The sequence below is a fragment of the Alosa pseudoharengus genome, unplaced genomic scaffold (assembly GCF_046254945.1).
Source record: "Alosa pseudoharengus isolate Yale_2024_CS ecotype anadromous, Long Island Sound unplaced genomic scaffold, YU_APseudo_1.1 YU_APseudo_1.1_scf_6, whole genome shotgun sequence".
Taxonomy (NCBI): domain Eukaryota; kingdom Metazoa; phylum Chordata; class Actinopteri; order Clupeiformes; family Clupeidae; genus Alosa; species Alosa pseudoharengus.
The window spans coordinates 32,377,241-32,400,248 of record NW_027468848.1 but is presented as its reverse complement, the minus strand read 5'-3'; the positions used below and the strand labels follow the sequence as shown (position 1 = coordinate 32,400,248).

Sequence of the window (23,008 nt, the reverse complement as noted above, 5' to 3'; positions counted from 1 at the left end):
TTTAATTTCGATGTCTGATATTGTGAACTTGACTAAGCAGTGTCGAATTGGGTATGTTGTTTTGGCATTTTGCCACAGCAGTTAATCTGATAGGATATGAAATAGGCTAGGTTGCATTTCCCACACTTTAAAGGTTGCCCAGGCTTTTTCTTATTTTTCAGAGAGATCGGCTTGTTAATTCAAAACAACTGAACTAAGAGTGGACAAGGAGATTTGTGTAGGCTACAGGATCTACATGTACAGTGACTAGGATAAAACCAGGTTTAATGCATCCCACATAATATGGCGAAGGGATCTGAATATAGCCTAAGCAATCAGCCTGCCATGTCTGAATAATAGAACTGTGGTTGCCATAGGCCTATACCCTCTGACACATGCACATCATGAAAACGATGTTTGTTGTCAATCCTCACTTTATGTTTGGATGTAGGCTATTGTGATGTCAACAAATCGCCTGACACAATGTTTTGCCCAGGGAAAGTAAATAACCTGGTATTAAATGACTGGAAATGTGACTGTAACCAGATGGAAATGAAATAACCATAGCACTAAATAGTTTGATTTCTGTAGGCTACTTTCCCACATGACATATGAAGACATTGTTTCCTTGTCACATTTGTGTGCTGTGATGTGTGAGCCATTCTTGGTTATGTGAGAACTGACAAACACAAGTGTTTGCAGAGGTTGTGCTTCTACATTTGTCTCTCAAGTCCACCGGTCCGGCACTGAGGATTTGTCATATGGCACACATGCACTGCAGCTGGAGAAGTGATGCATGGGAAGATTTCCCCTAAGGCAGATTTTTTTTTATTTGTCCGGTGTCATTGTTGTCTATGTGTTTTGAGAAAGAGATCCAACTGATGTGTGTGTCCCTCATCTAATTGACCCTGCAGTGGAAAGAGGTATTTTGGGATTTTGAAGAGATTGGGGTGCAAGCCTAACCTGACTCTCGCCAGATGAATTTCGTTCTGCCTAGCTCCACTCATCCATCTGGGATCAGTCCATTGAAGTGTTGCTTCAGAAGGCTGGTCCTAATCAAAATATGCTGGCATATGATTGGATAAGCCACTTGTCCGTCATCTATTGATGTGCTACTTCAACCACTCACAACGAAGCCAACCCGTGACGCTGATAACAGTCTCACAGTCGCTTCTACGCTATGTCACATCTCCCACAACTCCCGCCCTGCGTCCTGATTGGCTCTACCATAAAATCTGGTGCAGAAATCACTCTCAACGGAAGAGGTCCCAGATGGATGTGAGTGAAGCTAGGCGGAGCTAAGCGGAACGAAATTCATCTGGCGAGAGTGAGGTTAGTGCAAGCCTGCAAGTTGATCTAAATCTGGTTTTGTGTTCATGGCATTGCATTTGCCATGGCACACATGCATGTGTGTGTTTAGAGGGTGTGGAGGGGTATGGCTGTGCTGTGGTAAGGTTTCATAGCAGAGACAGGCGAGATAGAGATGTTGGTGGTAAGTTTGAGTTTGTGCTAATGTCTGTGAAGGTAGGGGTCTTACTCATACTACTGGCTTTCTGATAAACTGCAGGGTTATTGTTTACTATCTTCCCATTTATGTAATCTCAATGCCTGATCACTCTTGTTATCTCACATGACCAATTGTTTTCTCCCCTGTTTAGTCTTTAGACCTTATAGACTCTCACTCATTTTCTAAGGCTGCAGCTATCCTGTTTTCTGGATAGGCCTTGGTATGGTTTTATTATCGATTTGCTGTTTATTAGTTTTATACCTCTACATCACAACAGTCTGGCATGTCTGGCACTGTCGAATAATACGTTTGGTGATTTGTGGAAGAAAATCAATGTAAGGTGACTGATGATTTCAGAGAACTGTCAGCTGTGCATGGAGATTAGGAGAGATCTTGAATGTATGTATCCTCTTACTTCCATTTTGCCAACTCATAATCCCCCCCCCCCCCACACACACACCACCACAACCACCACCAGCACACTACCCATAGATACACACACCCGTCTGTTACTTTCTGACGTCCCCACACTTCATCATCCAGAGTGCTTAATTGCATTAGTGTCAGTCTCATGGCACTGAATCACTCTGAGCATTTGTATTCTCAGTAGCTCACCTCAGATGCCTCGCTACACCAGAGCTCATCCGTGTGCACATACATTACTCCTATGAAAAGAATAACAAGAGGAAATTGGACTATATAGCAATCTCGCATATATCCTAACTATAATATATGCATATTCTTTAGGCTATTTCTTTTACCCACATACACAGTCCATGTACTGTACTCCAGTCCTTATTCATTTGTGTGTGTGTGTGTGTGTGTGTATGTGCTCTTGGGCTCACACTGCATGTTAATAGTCAGAATTGGGTTCTCTTCTCTCTTGCAAATTTAATCTTATGAAGAGGCAGTGGGTCCTGGTCAGGGGAGGATATGGAGGGGTGGGGGGGGGGGGGAGTAGAGCAGCTTCTCAAGATAGCCTCATTATACTGGAGATATTGAAAGGCCAGTGCAGGTCAAGCGTGGAATTAATTAGTAAATTGAGTAGTGACAATTTGAGAAAAGACTGCTGCAGATGAGACTCAACAAACAGGCACAGGTGCAGCAGTTATTTTAGTGTAAGATGTTGTGCGTCATTGGCAAATCATGTCATTGTAGATGTAAAGACGTTGGACGTGCTGGAGCTAAACTCTGTGGTGCTGGGTGGTTATGGCTGATTGGGCACTCCCAAAAAGTAATACCCAGAATTGGAAAAGTGAACAGTTTCTCTGTCTTTCCGAATGGAAATGGTGAAAAAGCTGCCTCCACAAATTGTGCAGTGCATAGGCTCCGAGGCACGACTTGTTATTAATCTTTAAGCGGAGCGAGCTGGATTGTGTCTGCGGTCCCTAATACAAGGCCAAGGAAGCGAAACATCTGCACCCACTGTGATATTGGGCCTTGGGCGAGTCATCTTCATGTATTATTTCTCTAGTGCGCCAGTGAAAAGCAGCCGGCCCTAGTCACAGCACAAAGGTGGGAGAGAGGGAGAGCAAACAAAACAGTAGTATTGATCTTATTCTCCCCTTCTGCCCCTTTGCGTGCTGGGTAGATATTTGCTGTATGGTGGCTGCTTGGTCTGTGGTTGGGTTTGCAATGAATGATGATTCATGGCTGTTTAACAGAGGAGTACATTCACGTGATGTCTATGTGTTTTAATCTGAGGCGTTAGTCATAAAAAAATGCAGAGTTATGGATGGGGCTGCGTGAGAGGAATTATTCATGAAAATGAGATGATTTATTAAAACCTTATGCCCTAATAGGCAAGTAAACCAAGTTAAAGAAGATGTATTATTGATGGGATAGAGAGGGTTTTCCTCATATGCCCCTGGTACAAATCAAATAGAGTGGTCATTTTCTTATAATATCAAAATACAGCATATGTATTTTTTTGTCTTTCATTGCTAAATGTAACACCACTTCGCCAAATTAACTCAGAATCCTCTGTGGAATGTCTCTGTTCAACAAAGGACAAAGGATCACATACGCAAAGTAAAAAAAAAAAAAACATGCAGTTTCATTAGATCAATGTTGGCAGTTCTTTTCTCTGGCTGTGAAAGTACTCATGGCTAGTCCAAATATTCTAAACCGACATTTTACAGTTGGCGCCAGCATAGCAGCCCTGGTGAATATCTCTGGACCAATTTTGAGCCAGTCCATACAGTATGTTGATATGTAATGTCAAGTGATGTTATATAGATTGGGTCCCACATAATCACCTATGAATTTGTAACATGGTTTGATTGCCAGGGGTAAAATTGGTTTCTGTGCCACTGAATCAATGAGAGGATTAGTATTTTGTTTTATAAGCACAATCATGTAGAATAACATCTATATGAATATGTCAGCTAAGGTGGAAACTGTTGTTGATTGAATCTACAGGGTCCTTACAGATAACATTGGACTGCTAAATGATGTCTTTATTTGATCTTTAGTTATTCATTAGCGATCCCCACTGCATTTCTCTGTTGTGCTGACTGTAGCTAGGCTGCCTGGCGATAGTGGCTGCCCTAACATAACCTCAGATTGTAGGCAAATAACAGAAATTTAAATGATGTGTGTGGTGAGGAATTATGGATTTGTACTAAAGCTCAGTCCGTAATCCTTTTTAACATACACCCTGTTGGTGGTGTAGTCTGTTTGAAGTATTTTAGGAAGGGATTGTCTAAGCAAACAAAGACAAATACTTGGGTAGAAATAAATGAGTTGAAACCCTCATTTACCCAAAATGGAAAATGGAAACAGCTTGCACTAAGCTAAAACCCTTTAACAGTCAGCTTGCGGGGGCGAAAGAGAAAGTAAACAAATCCACTGGTCATGAAGTCCTGTGACAGTTTTAAGTGTTCCAACAGTTGTATGGTGAGCATATTAATATTTAATGTCCAAAAGCCACGATACAGCTCATGCAGGGCACCCTAATACTATAAACTTCACATTTTTCTAAGGCCTTTGAGATTTGGCTTTTTTAATGTCCTGAAATTATATTTTGTAGGGCTGGGATAAACGATTAATTTTTAAACGATTAATTTAGCGATTATTTTTTCGATGCATCGATTAATCTAACGATTCATTTTTTCAGTCCGATTCGATTTCGATTCGATTATCGATTATCTCTCCATTAATTCACTAATAGCAACTTATACATGTTTATTTACATATCTGAATGAATGCAATATATGTTTATTGCTCTTAAGATTCCAAAATAAAAGACTGAAGTGCAAGTAACTACAAGTGCAAAGTAATGTATTCTTAGTCAGAGGTAGCATTCAATAAAGTTCAGTAGGCTAGTGTATGTCTAATTGAGTGCCTGTCATTTTAAGACGTTCGTGTGGGAATCATGTGTGTGGATGCAATTCATAACGTAGTTCAAATAACAGTTTGTACTTCTCCTTTGGACAAGCACTTTTGAGTCTTGAAAACACTTTTCCATTTCCATCGGGATTTTGCAAACAGAGTCAATAAAATGAGCCCTGCATGAGTAATACAAGCAGCTGCAAGTAAGCATGCTAAACTTGACATCCAAACAGTATTCTAGGCTTTGATATAGGGCTACTGCTTGATTGCATAGGCCTACTGTAACTTAACTTCGTTTAGTCTCCTCAATGTACTATGTTGTGATAAGACCTTAGCAGAGTTTACTTTAACTTGAATGCAGCGGTTTTGAACAAATTTGCGCAGCATGGTCACGATGCTAAGCGGATTTAATAGCAATGTAGCCCACTGTGTTATATGCAGTGCTTCTATGTGGCAACAACAATCCTTCAACAATCGTGAATATTTTGTTAAATGCACATGCAGAGGAGGAGCAGCGGGCTCGTTACGAAAGAGAGCGGGTCAACGTATGGAAAACACTGAAGGTGTAAAATTAAAAATAGCTAAATATTTTTAATTTTACACCTTCAGTGTTTTCCATACGTTGACTAATCTGTGGTTGGGCACCACGAAATCAAAACCGGCCACCACACATTGATGTTCTATGTTGTAGGCCTGCTATTTAAATTAAAGATAAGATAAAATAATTTCATTGAGCTGCACTTTTTACTGAATCGACGCTCATATTTTGCGTCGACGTATTTTTTGCGTCGACGTCATCGATTACGTCGACGCGTTGTCCCAGCCCTAATATTTTGGCTTAGTAGCTCTGTGGACTGCAGGATAAGGTAACCTTTCTTGCCACCTTCATTTCCGTTGACTATGGAGGGAAGAACCCTTTTTACTTTAGATGGTGAATCCTTATGGGCTAACTTCTGTTGTGTTGCATATTTGGCACGGAGTTGTAATGCAAATTGTAGAATTCTGGGGTATTCTCACTGTATTGTGATGTGTTCATATGTTACTCCTGTGTATATAACGGGGAGAGGTCCATTGTATATAACTTTGTTTAGTACCAAAAGTTTGACCAGATGTGGACATGAGTCAGGGAGGCGTAGGCCTATGTCACAAGCACGTAGGATTTGCCATTTTTGTCGGCGACATCTCCAAAGACCTCAGCCAAAACATGAGCCGAATGAGATGGTGTTGTTGTTCTGGTCCAGGGTCAGTATTTTTCCATCTGGTCATAGCCTGTTTTGTGCAATGGTTGGTACTTGCCACATTGGCATGATTTACATTCGTATGTTTTAGTATAACAGGCTTTGTCTCAGGTTTTGACTTTCGAGACGGATCGAGGAGCATCCCGCTTCAGAAGCCCACTTCTAATAACAGCCATGACTGTTAGACTCTGTGTTCTGTTATTCATTGTTTTACCATCATCTAATCAGCGAACGCCCCTTTTTTTCAGCTGTGGTCACTAAAACCGAGGCCTATCATGGCTTATCATGTAGAATACAAAACTGTCCTCTGAGCAGCACAGAGGATAATTTAGTCTAATCTGATTAGTGAACTGAACTAAATTTGCCCTCTTAATGCATGATGATGCACAGGTTAAAGTCAGTGAATCAATTCTCTCATATTTGCTTACAGAGTCATTGGTTTGGTGTTAATATTGTTTTGTTTTGCTGTTCTTTGTTTTATATTAGACCTGCTGGCAGTCAAGTGAAAGGCATGAGTCAGGAGTGCTTGCTTATAGGAGGTGTTGGGGCCATCTTTGGCTTGTCATGTTCGTTGATTGTTTTAATTGCAACGTCATGGAAACGGCTCTGGGGGAATTTGGTCCAGAGGGCAGGATGTATGGTTGGTCTTGGCCTTGGCCTTGGCCTAGTTTTCCACTGATGTCCCACTGTTGTTCTGAAACTTAATTACCTTCATATAGGAGACTGCACACAGAGAGATTTATTCTCCAGTATTAGTTTATCACTTTCACTAAGACAGAAATGAAAAGGAATATTAAATGCAGATTTAATTTTCTGCAGCTCCACTCTTGTGAGCAATGCTTAAAAAGAAACAGGGCTTAATGAGGATCAAATCGCGCAAACTCGCTCCCTCTCCTTGCCAACTCGAAATATTGCATTTCAAAGTCTTTAATTAATTTTTTCAGAGGAATGAAAGAGAAAGTCATGGGTTGCATTACAACCGACAGTAATCCTCTGATATCCTCTGAGTTTTGAGTGTTCCTCAGAAAAAGGGTTTACCATTTATTAATGTACTGCTCTTCAGAGTGTTCTTGTCCCTTGTAGTCAACAAGAAGAAGTCAATCTAGCTTTTACAGGACATAGCACACTGCCTTAGTGAAGGACATTATGGAAATAACTCTTCTATTACTCAGATATTCTCTTGTGTCTCTTGGTTTAGCTGTCCTTGATAGGCACATGTTGGATGGACTTCTTTGGTGCAAAACCAACTCATGCTGTGTGTTCTCAAAATGTGACCTGCTTTGCAAAATCATACTACATTTGCCCAGGCTCCAGCAGCCTGGAGTAATGCAGTTTCCTTGTTCACTGATCCTCATTGTTACTCCTCCTTATGTTAGTTTTCAGAGACATATTCAAGTTTGGCCCTAAATTGCACTCCAGACTATTCTGAAATTAAAAATTAAAAATGTACTCTCCGTGGCCCACATACTAGCATGTCAGACAGTTATTTAATATGCTTTTTGACAGGCATTCCTCCTTGAAAGGTTGATTCTTGGAAAAGCTATGAGTCATTTATGCTCTAAGTGGTGAAGTGATGGGCAAATTGAAGGACCATTAGTAGCTCACCAAAAACTGTAGAAGATAACTGGTGTTTCAGGAGTTTTTTGGGGATGATTATGGCTTCACCTTATTCGGACTACTATGATCCCGTATTCTTCAACAATCCCTGAGTTATTGTCTGGAGGGCGTGTTCCTATTGTTTCAGAGCAGATGTTGTATGTGATGATCAGCCTGCTGCTTATCGGCATGCAGTTGTACAGTATCGGTGTGAGTCAGACTGTCCCTACTGTTGAATCATACACTTTAAATAGCAGTAGAGGAAAATCCACAGAATGGCAGTATAGGTAAGGAAGATTTTACAATAAACAAGGATTCCTGAAAAACAGAAGTACATTGACATTACGTCTCTGTGTTCGGGTCCAGAATTACATCACCACATATTATGACTTACTGTAGGCTATTTATGTAGTCATGTGTGTTCGTGTTCTGTATGCTGTTGTGTAAAGGGTGAATATGTGTTCATATGCATCTATGGCATTGGGGTGTGTACTGTCAGGGCTAGAGACAGAGAGCAAGAGAGCCCTCAGCATGCTGCGCTCATGTGTGAGGACTGGAAGGTCATTCCCCCGTGAAGTGCGTGCTGTCGGGGTGCCAGAGATCACGCTCCATGGCCCAGTGGCCCAGCGGCTGCGGTGGCTTTGGGGTAAAGGGGTAAGAGAGAAAAGCGGACACACCGAGCCACACCCCAGCGAGGACTAGGTCCAGCAACCCACGTGCAACCCACGTGCAACCATCCCTGCTGCCGCCGCCACCATCACCGTCACCACCGACACCGCAGCAGCGTGTTGCCAAGGGAATCCGTTCACACGAAAATGTCACTGAATGTACTAGCAGTAGTGAGTCAGTGAGAGCCTAATGGCTGGTGCGAGGTTTCTCTTGGTTATCGCCCTGGAACAGAGACACTCACACTGCCTCATACTGCAGGCAGGGAGAGGTCTAACATTTACTGCAGGCATAGTACCCCTCGTGTGTATTTTGGGATGATTGTTGTTGATTTAGGTGAGGTGTCCATAGTGGTTACAGTATGTGACAAGACAGCAGATTATACTGACTGCAGAGAATGCACAGAATAGCTGATTTGTTCATTTGAAAAAGCAAAACGTACAATTAACGCTCAACTCTTCTGAATTACAAATGCTTGTTGTCAGCCCTCCACAACGTTGATCACAATCATACACCAGACAGTGTTTTTTTGTGTAGTCAATGGCTTCTCCCCAAAGTCATTGAGCTATAACATTGTCTTTGTTTGATGTGATGTCATTCTGGGAGTGCATAATATGTGTGAATGGGCTTGTAGTAAGTCTTTGTTAAGCCTTTCATTCACTAAGACCAAATAGCTGCAAACAAGGCTTTCTACATCTGCAAGTGAAAAACATCAGCCAGACAACAAAAGTCATATTCATTATTTTCACAATTTTCTCTCTCTCTCTCTCTCTCACTCACATACATACATACATGCATACATACATACATACACACACACACACACACACACACACACACACACACACACACAAAGCTCAAACACAAACATGCTACAGTGTGACACACATACAGACATTTGGCTCTGTGTTTGTGCCCAAGCACTTAGAGCAGCAGATATGACAATATTTTTTTCCCAGAAGCAACACACACGCAACACACACACACACACATACACACACACACACACTCAGAGAGCGAGACAGAGAGAGAACACCACAGATTTTGATATACTGCTTAATGTTGTATCTGTACAAGCAGGATGATTGGTCACACTTGTGTGGAACTGTAAAGGTCACTGGTACAACTGTATTTCACCTGCGGTTCCAGAGGGATTCATTACTGGGTGATCCAGATGCCCTGCCCTGCCCTGCCCTGTCTCCTCGCTCTGCAGCCAAGGACAAACCAGACACACGCCAAAACAACACACACACAGTCAGACATCAGTGTTGGCCCTCTCCTTTCTGTGCATTAAACAGGTCCATAACTCCGTAGTGCTGCAGCTGAACATCCCGTGTCAATTACTTCCACCAATTTGGATCCGTCTTGATCATGGTTTTGTGGAGTGTTTTTGTCATTTGCATAGTGATCCTACATTTAGTCCAATGGGAGTCTTTCGGTCAAGTGAGTTTAATCAAATATTACTACATGTTCAGACAGTTTTAGTGTTTGTTTGTTTAATTCCTCATCTCTGATGACTATTTCGGATCTGGTACGAGACAAATCAAAGTAATAGAAGTGAATTAACAAATGTGTTTAATATATCTGAGGTTTTCTACAAGATTACAGCCATCGATACTAATGTCATACAGCCTTCATTTTCAATAACTGCTGATCACCCGGCTCCAAAACCTACCGTAAAACCTTTATACCTAAGCTTGCTTTTCATGGAGGTATAGTGGTAGCTGCATGCCTAGTATACTAGTCTTTTATGTAAGACCTTTTTGATCCAAAGAATCTTTATCTCTCTTTTAGCATGAAAACAACGCAAGCTCTCTTTAGCAAGAATTCCTCAGTCATCAGAGACACTCTGAGAAAGCCACTGGGCTAAGATGAGAGGAACTGGGGATACAAGTTGTGGTTCGCAGATAGTGTGGCTTCATCAACATGATTAAGGCTATCACCTGACCACAGTTTATTTTATTTTATAGATTTAGCATCTCTGTGTTGTCCTCGTGGAATGTCAGCCTTTGTGTTTTATCTCCTTTTTTAGCAAAGTTTACATACATAGGCAAGTATGCTAAGATGGTTGCTTAGCATTTCTATGTGATGCAAAGATAAACAGAATAGCCTGACAGATACAAATATTATTATTGTACCATGTAGATGATTTGATGATGGGAGTTGAGAGACTTACATGTACAAGGCTATCACTGCAGTTTGTCAGAAATTCATTTTAAACTAAACAAGTCAGAGGTGCAGTCAGGGATTTTGCAGGAAGTAGCTTTTTGTTTGTGTTTTTGTAAATTTGTTAGCAAATGCTTTTGTGTAAAGAAATGTACATTATATTTTAACCAAATACCGAAAAACCAAGGAATGAAACACGCCAGAGAGGTATCTCACCCTGACCTTCAGTATTCCCAGAGAGATTCCACACAGCATTTCATTTTTGTTTGGAGGACAGGCTGCCCCCACTTTCTTTGTTTGCAGTTTTCGGAGTCTAGGCTGCTCACGGAATGGGCAGGTAGCGGTCGTGAGGAGATGATTGCTGAATGTGACAAAAAAAAGGTTATGATCTTGAAATTGTGTAAAATCCCTGACCGCACCTTTAAATGTGAAAGATCTAGCAGTTGACTAATGTTAGCGAATAGAGGTGATATGGACATAGTACGCCATCATTCAAGAGGTGTATCATAATGCACCATATATCACATTTCTTCCTCATGATATACTATACTCTCTCATACAGAACATATTGAGATGTAGTGCTCTGTGGCCTTTTAAAACATATTCCATAGTTTAAGTGTAAGTCCATTAAGTGCTCTGGTCTTTCCTGTCAGGCTAAAGTCAGGACAATCAGATTCTCAGTGTATGGCTGCTCACTGAGCATCTGTATAGTGGAAATCCCCATTTTCACATTCATAGACAGACCGACAAACAGACAACCTCTGTGATTTCCTTTAATTGCATGATGCATCCCCATTGAGGTAATAGGAGGTTTGGACGTGGAAGAAACTGGTGCTGCCACGGCTTCTGTCTGGTACACCTCTGACTTAGACGCTCCGTTGTTCTGTGAAAACCGTGCATCTCTGCTGATGAGAATCAATTGGTCTGTCCTGACGAGGTCCCCAGACTGGCGTTTTACACACAGTGTAAGGACACTTAAGGCCACTCCCTGCCAGAAAATTGTACCTCATGTGAAGGAATGAAAGAAGTGACCTAGTGTAGTGAAACACACACACACACACACACACACACACACACACACACACACACATACACACACACAAACTCTTAACTCAAGCCCTTAGGGGCAGCTCTGTGTAATGGTGAGTGAATGGGCAAAGCCCCTGGAGATGGTTTTGCACGCAACAAATGTTTAAGTGCCCCTCTATCAGGGCAGAACAGCTGCTGGTGAAACCCTGGCCCAGTTTTTGCAGTCCATCCATCTATCCACTCATCCATCCGTCCCGTAGCCTGAGGAAGAGAGAAAAAAGGGGAAGGATAAGAAAGAAGAGGGAGAAAAAGAGAGAGATGAGCTCTCGGTCCCTCGCCACCACCCTCACAAAGCCTCAGCTATGGGCCATTGCTGGCCTGGGAAAAGCTGGGCACAATTGTGCTTTTATCCTGCTTATTGTTTTTGGGGATAGCAAAAAATCAACTACTCAGTATAGAAGCAAATTATTTATTTTGATAGCAGTTGCATGCTGATGTCATCTCCAGAGAGGGAAAATGTGTCCGCATGGATAAGTGTGTCATGTAAGTACAAGTGTGTTAAGTACAAAAAAGAGAAACACATGAAGAATCTGCACTATGTGAATATGCTAGAGTTCAGGAATAGACTCGCTTGGCTTCAGGCCAGGTCTCAAGTGAATACTTAATCAATTCGAGATTAAAACATTTGTGGGTAAAAGAGGGAGGGGGACACAAGCAATCTCTAAATCTCATTAAACTGATTATTGCTAACCTTTAATTAAAGGATTACTTAGCTTGTTCTCTTAAATAGTCATTCAGATATATGGAACCTGGTCTGAAAGAACCTAATGATTTCATCCAGCTGTTTGTGAATTTTGTGTTGATGCCTGATGCTGAAAAGCACATTCTAGGCTCTCAATCAGTGAACATGGCAACAGCAGTTTTTTAAAGGATTTTACACAATCGTTTTCCATGTTTTTTGTGTCTTTTTGTCTCGCCTATTATTGGTAGTGCCTTAGACCAAAATTAATCTTAGGTTGCATGTTTGTATGTGTGATGAGTCATGAACTAACATAATCTAGTGTAACATGTAAAAACATATCTTCTCGTCTCTTCTCTTTTTTGAAGGAGATTTAGGGTCTCATTTAGATCTCATTGGGACTCACCTGGTTAAATAAAGGATAAATAAAATAAAAAATGAAAGTAATTCTGCACCATTTTCCTTCATTACCAGCAAATTCTCTATATTTTAAATCAAGGCTGTGTTCTCTTGAAACTTGGCCTCTGTCTACCTCAGGTGCCTTTTAACCACCCCCAGCATCAGTAATTGGCCAGACAAGTGGGTTTGAAGTGGAGGGGAACATTCTGTGTGAGGCAAGGGGTTGCGTGTGTTTATTTGCCTCCCCGAACAGACACAGCCAGGCTAAAAGAAAGGAGGGGGTTGATGGCAGTGTGATGCGGGGTTGCGGGTTTGAAAGGATTTTGTTGTTGCTGTTGTTGTTCTCTAAGTGACTGTTATTGGCTTCTGTTGTGGTGATAGAGAGATAACTGTGTCATAATAGAGTACTGTGTGTACAGTTGTGTTATATTTAATTTAATATAATTTAATTTAATTATAAATTGGTGGCCTTCAGGGCTTGAGAACTGTGGCCTGAGATGACATGATAGGTTCTTTTCTGTGTCAGAGTCTTCTCCGTTTCTCTTATCTTTGGGCAGTCCTTCATTACCTCACTTCCTTGATTTCCTACTTGCCCATTGAATACTATTCTTTTCACATCCAAAGTCATATCACTCTTTTCCATCTGTGTCTCTCTCTTCTTCAACAGTGGTGTGCTCTGAAGACCACCAATGCCATTCCTTGCCTAACAACTCAGTGCCAAACCCCCACCTGCCCCTCTACACCTCCAGAGCCACAGACTCACCAAGACCACCCCCACGTCACCTGCACCACCGCCATCTTCATCTCGTCCTGGACCCAGGCCTCGACAACCAGGCTCGACAACCAGCCTCCCCTCCTCCTGCTCCGGCCTCTGACACTCTCACCCTGCTGGGGATACGGAGATAAATGAGCCTGGCAGGTAAGCCCGCCACCTGTCCTGCTTTTCCAGGTTAATGTTTCTGTGCTGTAGTTAGCGCAGTGGTTCACAAACTTTTCCTGGTAGCCCTCCCTTTGACAGTGAAAAAAACGGCGACCCTCCACCACCACGGTTGATTGAGACACTCAAATATTCTCTGTCATGTAACTTTTAATAAAAAACAAAGGTAACACTTTACGGTACGGGTACATGAATTATCATGAATTCATGCATTAATTAATTAATGATTTATGTACTTCATTCCTTAATATCTCATGAATCATCAGGAACTCACATGAGTTCATAGTCTGTCATTAGTGACCTCATACATGAACAGCACATTACCTAAAGCATTAGGTACGGTGTGCACATCATTATGAATTATGATTTATTAAGCATGATCATGATTATTTCTTTTTCTGCCAAAAATGTGATCACCACTGCTCAAATTCTGATTTGAACACAACTTCAAGCAGTTCTCTAAACACATGTCATTATTCAACACTTTAGTTGAGGGGCCACAGACATGATGAGCTGATGAGCAATTAACCTTAAATTTATGTAATCATGATGATCATGCTTAAGAAATCATAAATCATAAATTATGTACCCACCATATTTAATGTCTTAGTTGATGTGTTGTTCATGCATGAGGTCATGAATGAGAGACTATGAACTCATGTCTATTCCTGATGATTCATAAGATATAAATGAATGAAATAATGAATAAATCATGAATTAATTCATGCATGAATTCATGATAATTCATATACCCTAAGTGTAACAAAAAAAAATGCCCAAAAGTTGGTTTTAAACATTGTTTATAAATTTCAACAGCTAAACATTTTCAATTTCATTTTATCAATTAATTAAAAACAAATTTGAACATTCTTGTTTAATAATAACATTTGAACATTTTTATCACTGGGTGATCAATCTCTTTTAAACTCAAGTTAGGTGCATGTCTGCTGTGTTAAGAATAAGGTAAGCCGTCCCTTATTACATATAGGCTTAATGTTCCACTATGCATATGTAGTATAAATACTGTAGGCTGTGAACTCGTCCTTAAATAGGGTAGTTACTGGCTAGTATGCTGCAAGAGCACTGTTGTTCAAAATTTGACCTGTAGTTGTTTTGGTTCCTCTGTTTATTTTTTGCACCCCCAACCCGTGTCCCCCTTTCTGTAACTCTACATAGTCACCCAAGGGGGCCCGCCCCACACTTAGTGTCAACAGTCCTGAAGTCTTAATATGTGTCCCCACCGCAGTAGTAGAGAGGAGTGAGAGTGAGTGGTGCTGGCCAAATGAGTGGCTGCAGGTTTGGTTGCCAGATGGTCATTATGCCAGTTCACGAGATCCGCGATGCCTCATTACCCCACCCTGGAGCAGGTAGAGGGAGTCAGCAGTGTCTATGTGTGTGTGTGTGTGTGTGTGTGTGGGGGAGTGTTTTTGTGTGCGCGCATATGCGTGTGTGTATGCGGGTGTATGTTTGGGTATGCAGGGTGTGTTTATGTATATTGGGTGTGATTGTTGTTGTTCACAGGCAAGCTCACATCTCGACACATCTTGGGCAGTCCTCCGCAAGGAGCAAGGGCACACGGTTAATGGAGCGCATAATTACTGGCCAAGGGGCCTGCCATCTCCGACCAGTCCTGCTTTCTCACACCTCTCACGCACGCACGCATACACACACACACACACGCAGCCACACAGGCACGCACACACACACACACACACACACACACACACACACACACACACACACACACCCACGCAGGCACACACACACACACACACACACATTCATCCTCCAAGTGAGCTGCCAGTGTTATTCTATTGTGTCCTCACGTTCATAGAGATCGACTGAAGTAACACAAAGTTCAACGCGAAACATGAGGACACGAGTCAACTCGGATGCCGCTAGTAGAGACACCACGTGTCTCTCAGTGTCATGCCCTATCACGTCTGTCCTAAACAAGCAGCATAATGTTTCTAGCACTCTGTCAGCACACGAGGGCCGGCATCTGGTCGATTTAGAGTGGAGCGACGTAACATTCACCCATCAGCAACCTCACTGCGCTAAAGACAGAGGCTGCCAGTGATTTAAAGTTTGTGTGTCCTCAAGGACTATCAAGGGAGTGTGTGCATGTGTGCGTGTTTGCTTGTGTGCGTGTTTGCTTGTGCGCGTATGTGCGTGTGTGCTTCTGTGCATGTGTGTGTGTGTGTGTGTGAGTGTGTGTGCATATGTGCCTGAATGTGTTTGTATTTATTTGAAAGTGTGTGTGTGTGTGTGTCTGTTTACATGCGTGCGGGCGTGCGTGTGTGTGCATTTTTCCTGAATGTGTTTGTTTATGTGTGTGTGTGTGTGTGTGTGTGTGTGTGTGTGTGTGTGTGTGTGTGTGTTTTTGTATGTGTGTGTGTGTATGGTCTGTGTCAGCTGGATTCGCGAGAGTGGGAACCATGTAAGCAGTTAATCTGGCGTGGCAGATTCTCCACTGCTGGATTGGAGCCTTATCTTGGGCCGAGTTGGCTTGTCTGATACAGCCTTGATCACAGCTCATGGTGCACAGCTTAGCCTTGCCCATCTGGAGCCAGCAGCGCGGAGGAAGCGGAGACGGAGAGAGAGAGCGCGGGGACCGCTGTCACCCTTGGCAACAGCTGTGCCCAACCACTGGATCTGACCTCTCAGGTGGAAGTGACATCACCCTTGGTAGTCAAAGGATTTGTCAGGGAGGCAAAAGCTGCGCTCCACCACAGAGGTTGACTCAAGAGTGGCTCCTCCTGACAGGATTCTTGGGGGGGGGGTCGTCCAGTGTGAGGCCTAGGTTTTGTTTACTGTCACTGTTGATGCATGTCTGGGAAAAGCATCAGTTGTCTTCTTGCGTCTCATCAGCGAAGGCTTAGGACCGAGCATATGGCCAGAGCCAGAGTGAGGCATTGCCGTGGTTTACGCGACGACTCGCATGAGGTATACCGGCGAGTTCATTGCCTTGAATTACGTTCTGTTGAAGTCAGTCCCCATGAACCAAATCTGTCAGGCACCGTTTGACACACTCTGCTGCGTTTCCCCCTCATGCTTTTGAGAAACTCTTACCGTTCGGCTCGGCCTCGGTTAGAATGCAGATTCACCACCATCTTCAGTGGATGATCTCCGTGGATGAGATGCTGCACAAAGATGCAAATGTTTCGTGGTAGTGGCCCCTTTCACAGTGGAGCCATTATCTGACGAGACAGAGGTCTCCTCTCTCCTCTTTCCCTCGCTTTTCCTCCTGGAATACCGTACATTAGCATTCGCTACAGACATGGCATAGTTACAGCTCGTATAACTTCTTGCTCATACATTGAAGTGCTGTCATAATAATGTTGCGAGTGTTGTCTGGAAACAACCGAATAAAAGGTTTTCTTCTATGGACAAAGCTTGATGGCTTTCAAGTTTGATATTTTGTTTCCAAAGATGTTTGTCACACAGCAACCTAACATATCCAGTTCTGGAATTCACTTTCAGATAGTCTCAGTAGTCTGGCTTTCACCAGACCAAGCTCAATCTTTTAAGATTGAACATTGGTCTGGGGAGTCCGCTTTGTATTTTCTACTGCACAAGAGGCGTGATCAACCGACATAGTTCAAATTGGATAAATCGCAATTGGATAGTCATTCACCAGTCTGACCAACGAACCGCGTGACGTTTGCAGACCGACGCGAAAAAACCAGGCTCTCCCACTATCGTCATCGTTTTAAACCTGCCAATAGCGCGCCAGGTGGATAAGGCAGCTTGTGATTGGCCCCGGCAAAATTGTAACGGAAGCAGCAGAAAAGGTTTCCAGCCTGAGCTGCAGGGCGAAAAGGTAATCGCCGGCAGATCAGGCTGGGTTCACCCAGCCTAGGCATTCGGATGACAAAGATCATGGATTTGCTCTATGGCAACTTTCCTAAATGATCATTGTGGTGGTTAACTGATTCCTCTGTTGGGCTTTTCCCCCTAGTAATTCAAACCTTAAAATAAACCCTCAAAATTGAGGTGAGGTGTGCTCAGAGACCCCCTCAGGCATCTGATCCCATCTGACTCCGAAGTTTCCCTGTCTCGTCCTATCGTCTCTCTGAATCCTCCAGTCAAACATGTTAAGCGCTTGATGAGATAATTGGAGTCATCCAGAATGCATGACCGCACACAAAATTGGCTGTTGCGGTCGACTCACAGTATCTCTTCAGGTCTGCCCCTAAATGAAGAGCGTTTCGTTATTAGTGACCATTAGGATCATTACATTCTGCTTAAGGCACAGTTTTATCTGTACATCTGTTTGACTAACGATCCACTGTGCTTCTCTTAAGCCCACAAAGGCTGTTATTCTCCAGGGAGACTTGACTTTAGGTTTCTCCCTGACTTTTTTGTATTTGTTCTGGGACTAAGATGCATTTTTGAGACATGGATATGTTTAGTGCATGTGACAGGTGCTGGTGGGGTTTGAATGTAATGCTGTTGACATATTTTAAGATGCGTACCCCCAAGACTTGTTTTAACGGCAGAATTTCATTCAAAGACACAGCGTCTGTCAGACAGCATCAGTGGCAATAACTGACTGTAGAGTAAAAGATGTGCTTAGTCCATGGAGTGATGTTTATCTAGAAATATGGGGTTACTGCTAAACCTAGGGAAGTGTCTACATCTTGGGGACAGTACAACATGAAAAAGCCTGAATTAACCCACCTTACAGATTAGCTGAGCTTGCAAATGCAACCGTGCGGAAAGTTGAAATGGTTAGGGGAGAGCTATACGAGTAATCGGCTCTCAGCATAGTGGGACATTAGCCACTGTATTATTCAAAGTCTTTTTCATTTCATTCATTGAGTCTCAACCTACTGCATCTCACTTGCTACAGTGTTTTACTGCCAGAGCTTATCAATTTCAGACGTGTGTTTTGTTTGAGCACTATCCAGGCAACAGATCTTGCTCTGAAGAGATTTACGATGCAACATCTGTTTAGTTAGCATTTTGTTTTTCACACCATCAACAAGAGAGGAGAAAGAAATCTTTGCATCTTTTGGAATTGAAACCCAGAGTCATGCTGTGCATTACAAAATATATACCCACTCCTAGAGCACCAGGAGTGCAGTTTAATTTATTCATTTCTGTAGTTTCAGCCCTTACAAAGTCCAGCACTATTTTCCTTAGACAAAATGCTAATTCGTTCGACTGCAGGAACTATTAATATTAATGGGGAGTAATTCCTCTCGTGTCAGTGGCAAAAGGCCAGAGTCTGGTAAAATTAGCACTTTGCCACCTTTCACCAAAACAAAATGTCCTTGACCCTGCCACTTAATCACCATGGTATTCTTCATTTTTCAGGAGGGGGAAATGTAATTAGTGGAGTGTTTGGATGGAAATTCTAATTTGATCCGGTCACAGTAAATTGCGGGTCGGATTTGATTTGCCTGTGGGCAGAGGCAAGTGTGGAAGGCAGCTGTCAGAGAGGAGGTGGAGGAGGCGAGCAGGGATCCATACCATCGATCAGCACATGACAAGCAACCAGCGCTTCTTTATAAGCCTTCTCCCGCAAACTTCCCCAGAGGATCAGCAGCAAAGCTGATGTCCTGTCACATGTGCCTGGCTTGTCCTTTTTTACCTATAGATAAAGGCAGCTGTCCTTGGTCCTGAAGACTGGGAGGGATTGAGCCAGGGGGTGGGGGGCAGCAGGGATAGGTTCTGTCCTGGGGGGATAACTGTAGTTGTGAGCATCGACTGAGCATCTTTTAATCTTGAGCCCATCAGAAGGACACGTGGGGAGAAAGGAAATTACTTCTCCTTGTTTCCGCAGAGGAGCGCCTGGTGACAATGTCTGTATGCACAGAGAGAGAGAGAGATAGAGAGAGAGAGAGAGTGTGACAGATGTACAGCTACTTTTCATGCCGATGACAGAGAGCTTTCCCAGAAACAAGAAACAAATGTAGCAGGGGTTTTGCCGAGCGCTCCATGTGCTCCATAATTCATCATCCGTAATTGGGAATTGTGTGTGGATTCGGAGCCCCAGTAGCAGGTGGTAATCTTGTGCAGTGCAAGAGATTAGGAGTAATGAGCATATGCGGTTCTTAATAGGGGGAGGAGGTGGAGCTCCTCTCTCTTCTAAATGATGCCCTCCAGGTTTCACTCCCTGTGCCACACAGGACGGCGCTCTGCTCGCAGATATGCTGCGTTTGTGTTGAGGCCTCCACCCGTCCATGTTTCACATCAATCTGTGTCCACACAGACGCCTACCAGTCTACACCCCTGGTCTGTCAAACCACAAAGCGCTAATCCAGTTTGCAGGAAAGGATTCAATCAAAGTGGCCATCCCTGTCAGAGAGAGAGAGAGAGAGAGAGGGAGAAAGAGAGAGCATCGCTCCAGCAGGTGGATTCATTTAGGTGGTGTTGGAGCTGAGAGAGCGTGTGGTCTCGGCGGCGTGACAGAATCAGAGTGATATATATCTACATAAACAGCTGCTGATATATAGGCAAGTCCCCCACCCTGTCGTTTCTCACCTTGGTGCTCAGGCACAGAGTGTGGGGTGTGGTGTTGGTGGTGGTGAGTGCGTCAGCAGCTGTGTGGCTACGCTGTGGGTGGCTGTCAGGCTGTCAGAGTGCTATGGAGCTTTAATGGCTGCTGTTTTTTTTTGCCTGCTAGCTCAAACTGATGGAGCCATTCACAAGTTGCTTTGTCGGTGCACTCGCCGTCTCTCTGTCAGTGTCTACAGTAATTGTGAAAAAGTGAGTGAGCTTGCTGGGAGAGACTGTGGAGGAGATGACTAATCATCTGCCGGCACGATCACCACTGTCACCAGAAAAACCCGCTGATCTCCTTCATCACCACCAGCTCTTCCCAGGCACCATTTTCAATTCCAAATGCCTTTTTTTTTTAGCCAGAGAAGAGTCCCACCGCAGGCTTGTTTTTATGAGATTCATTCACTGCAGGGGGCAGGGAGCAGGTAATTACATTTAGCTGACGAGCGAATTTTAAGCAGAGGTGTGACACGGAGGAGGACTGAATTGAGTATGGATTCATTTTACACAAAGAGAGTTTCATTATCACTCCTTTACCACTCTATTTCCATTTTCTCTTTCTCCGTCTCCTTCTCTCTTGTCTCATCTGTCTGTGTCCTCCCTGCCTGCCTGCTCTGTTGGCAGGGATCCGATTGCAGAGTTTGGAGCGGAGCTCTGCAGTGGGGCTGCTGCTGCTGCTGCAGACGCGCTAATGAATAGTCCAGTGGGCCGCCCTGCGCTGCAGCGTGACTTCGTTTGTGAGGCTGTTTGACCTCACACCCCCGCCGTGCCCCAGGACTGCAGTCGATTCCAGTCCAGCTCGGCCTGAACCACCCCATCTCCCAGTCATGCAGCCATGCCTAACTAGAGAGCTTTCTCCAGCCTACCAGTGTGAGACGTTTTGTTCTGATAGGGGGGGGACATTATCCCCTGTGACTTAAAATATGCAGTGGATTTATTGGCTTAGCACTGTCATGTAAAATTCACTTCGATTTGTTATTATATGGACAGCTTTGAGATGAGTTCATATAATTCCAGTACCATGGTTGTCTGTATGATTTCCGGGGAGACTTAAGATAAACCCTTTTATGTCTGGGTCAGGGTTTTGTTCAAACACAGGGTTCTCTGCTGCTGCCTGCGTATACTATCCCATTCTTAACGGGGTAACTAGGAGTCTGCATAGTTATGTTGTACAATAACGCAGCACAATAGATGTGCTGTAATGCCCTGCTCTGCTCTAGCATTGTGCGCTGGAGTAAGACTAGCTAAAGCCCTTCCCAGCCGCCTCAGTGTAGCGCTCAGCCGCTAACGCTCGCTCCCTCAGTGCAGACGCTCTTTGTTCTGTATCATTGTTATCTCACTCCTGCGAATGCCAGAGTTCTGTGTTGGCAGCAGAACTGGGCTTTGTGTCCAGGAGTTTGTCAAATCTCCTGAGAGCTGCATTTGATTAGGTTGCCAATGCAAACAAGCCCATTCATCTTGGCCTCTTCACTCTCCCCTTTCTACCACATGTGGGTTATCCTTCTTTTATGCTTTTGTTCTCATTACCACTGTCTAGCTATATATGGGGGTATAGTTTGTGCTGGTTTCACACATTTCCCTAATTGATGGAGCAGGATTTTTTTTCAAATTAATTACCGTCTTGATTTATTTTCTGCTGCTTGCAGAGCTTATTAAGAAAACAGATGCAGGGATATATGTATGTATGTATGTATTTGTCTATGTATTCATGAACAAGAGCATTATAAATAGACCATGCACAGAAATGCGTGCAGTCAGCTTGCCTTAGAGCATCTTGACACTGAGAGAAGAAAGATGCTGTTCATCCCATCCTCTCTACCTGGGCAGATCTGTGAGGTAGCTTTCAGCCATGGCTCACTCTGTCTTTGACAAGAAGCATGCCAGACCCCCCTCTGGAGGCAGCGTATGAAATTGGGGAGGGGGGGTATGAAACCCTCTTGATCAATCCTCCCCTCCCCCATCACTTGCACAGGAAAAGAACTCAGCTTGCCTTGAGAGATAGATAGATAGATAGATAGATAGAGAGAGAGAGAGAGAGAGAGAGAGAGAGAGAGGAGACAGTTTTCACTTTTCCCACTTCTTTGTTTATTAGTCCACAAATATTTTTTTTCCTTCATCTACCTCCTCCATTACCACTGACCTTCATCTCTGCTCAGCGCCTCTGGTCGTCCACTTCCTGCTGGTTGGGACCTCCGTCAACAGCCTGCTGGCCATAATTGAGTGCATGAGTGAGCGAGCGAGTCGAGTCGGGGTGAGGGGGATGCTGGGTAATATCCCGCCGCTGCCTCGCCCTGCTGCAGCTCAAAGGCACGCGGCTCCCCAGTTAATAAAACTCTCCTGCTTTGTGGCACGATTCATATGTCTCATCCTCCAGACTCCCGCAAGGCCTCCCAGTGTTGGGCAGCGTACCGTACCGTGCTGCGCTGTGCTGCATACCCCGCTGCAGCTTCCGTGTGAAGTGAAGGCATCCTTGCTGTTTGGCACCTATGTGAGATGGGCGTTTGAAGGGGTGAGGCGAGTTGTAAATTAAATTCATGCATTTGGTGTTCTAGCTGCAAAGCTCTTAGGGATCTACAGCGGGGTGTTTACTTACTGGGTTATCTACTGTTTATATTGCGTTTCTTCTCCTTCCGTGAGAAGCAAAGCTCTCCTTTGTTATTTTTTTTCACATGTATGTGTAAAACGTGTCTGAGGAGATGAAACAAAATCAAAAAGGCAAGGTATCATACTCAAACAAGAAAAACACATCCTCCCTCTTTTCATTAGTTGTTGAAATGGTGAAGGTGTGTGTGTGTGTGGGTTGCCTAAGGGTGTTTCAGGAATTATGCATGGAGGTTAAGTTGGTTCGGAGGGATTCCTACCTGTTCATCCTGAGGATTCAGCTGAGATGTGGCTGAGATGCAGTTGCA

The 23,008-nt window shown here is 43.6% G+C and overlaps 1 protein-coding gene across 1 annotated transcript in view; it reads left to right on the top strand.

The window, feature by feature from the left end:
* apba1a (amyloid beta (A4) precursor protein-binding, family A, member 1a) overlaps positions 1-23,008 on the top strand; it is a 48,570-nt gene that overhangs the window by 254 nt on the left and 25,308 nt on the right. The window contains exon 2 of the mRNA XM_076270569.1: positions 13,320-13,571. The gene's annotated coding sequence lies outside the window, so the exon portion shown is untranslated. The remainder of the gene's footprint in view (positions 1-13,319; positions 13,572-23,008) is intronic.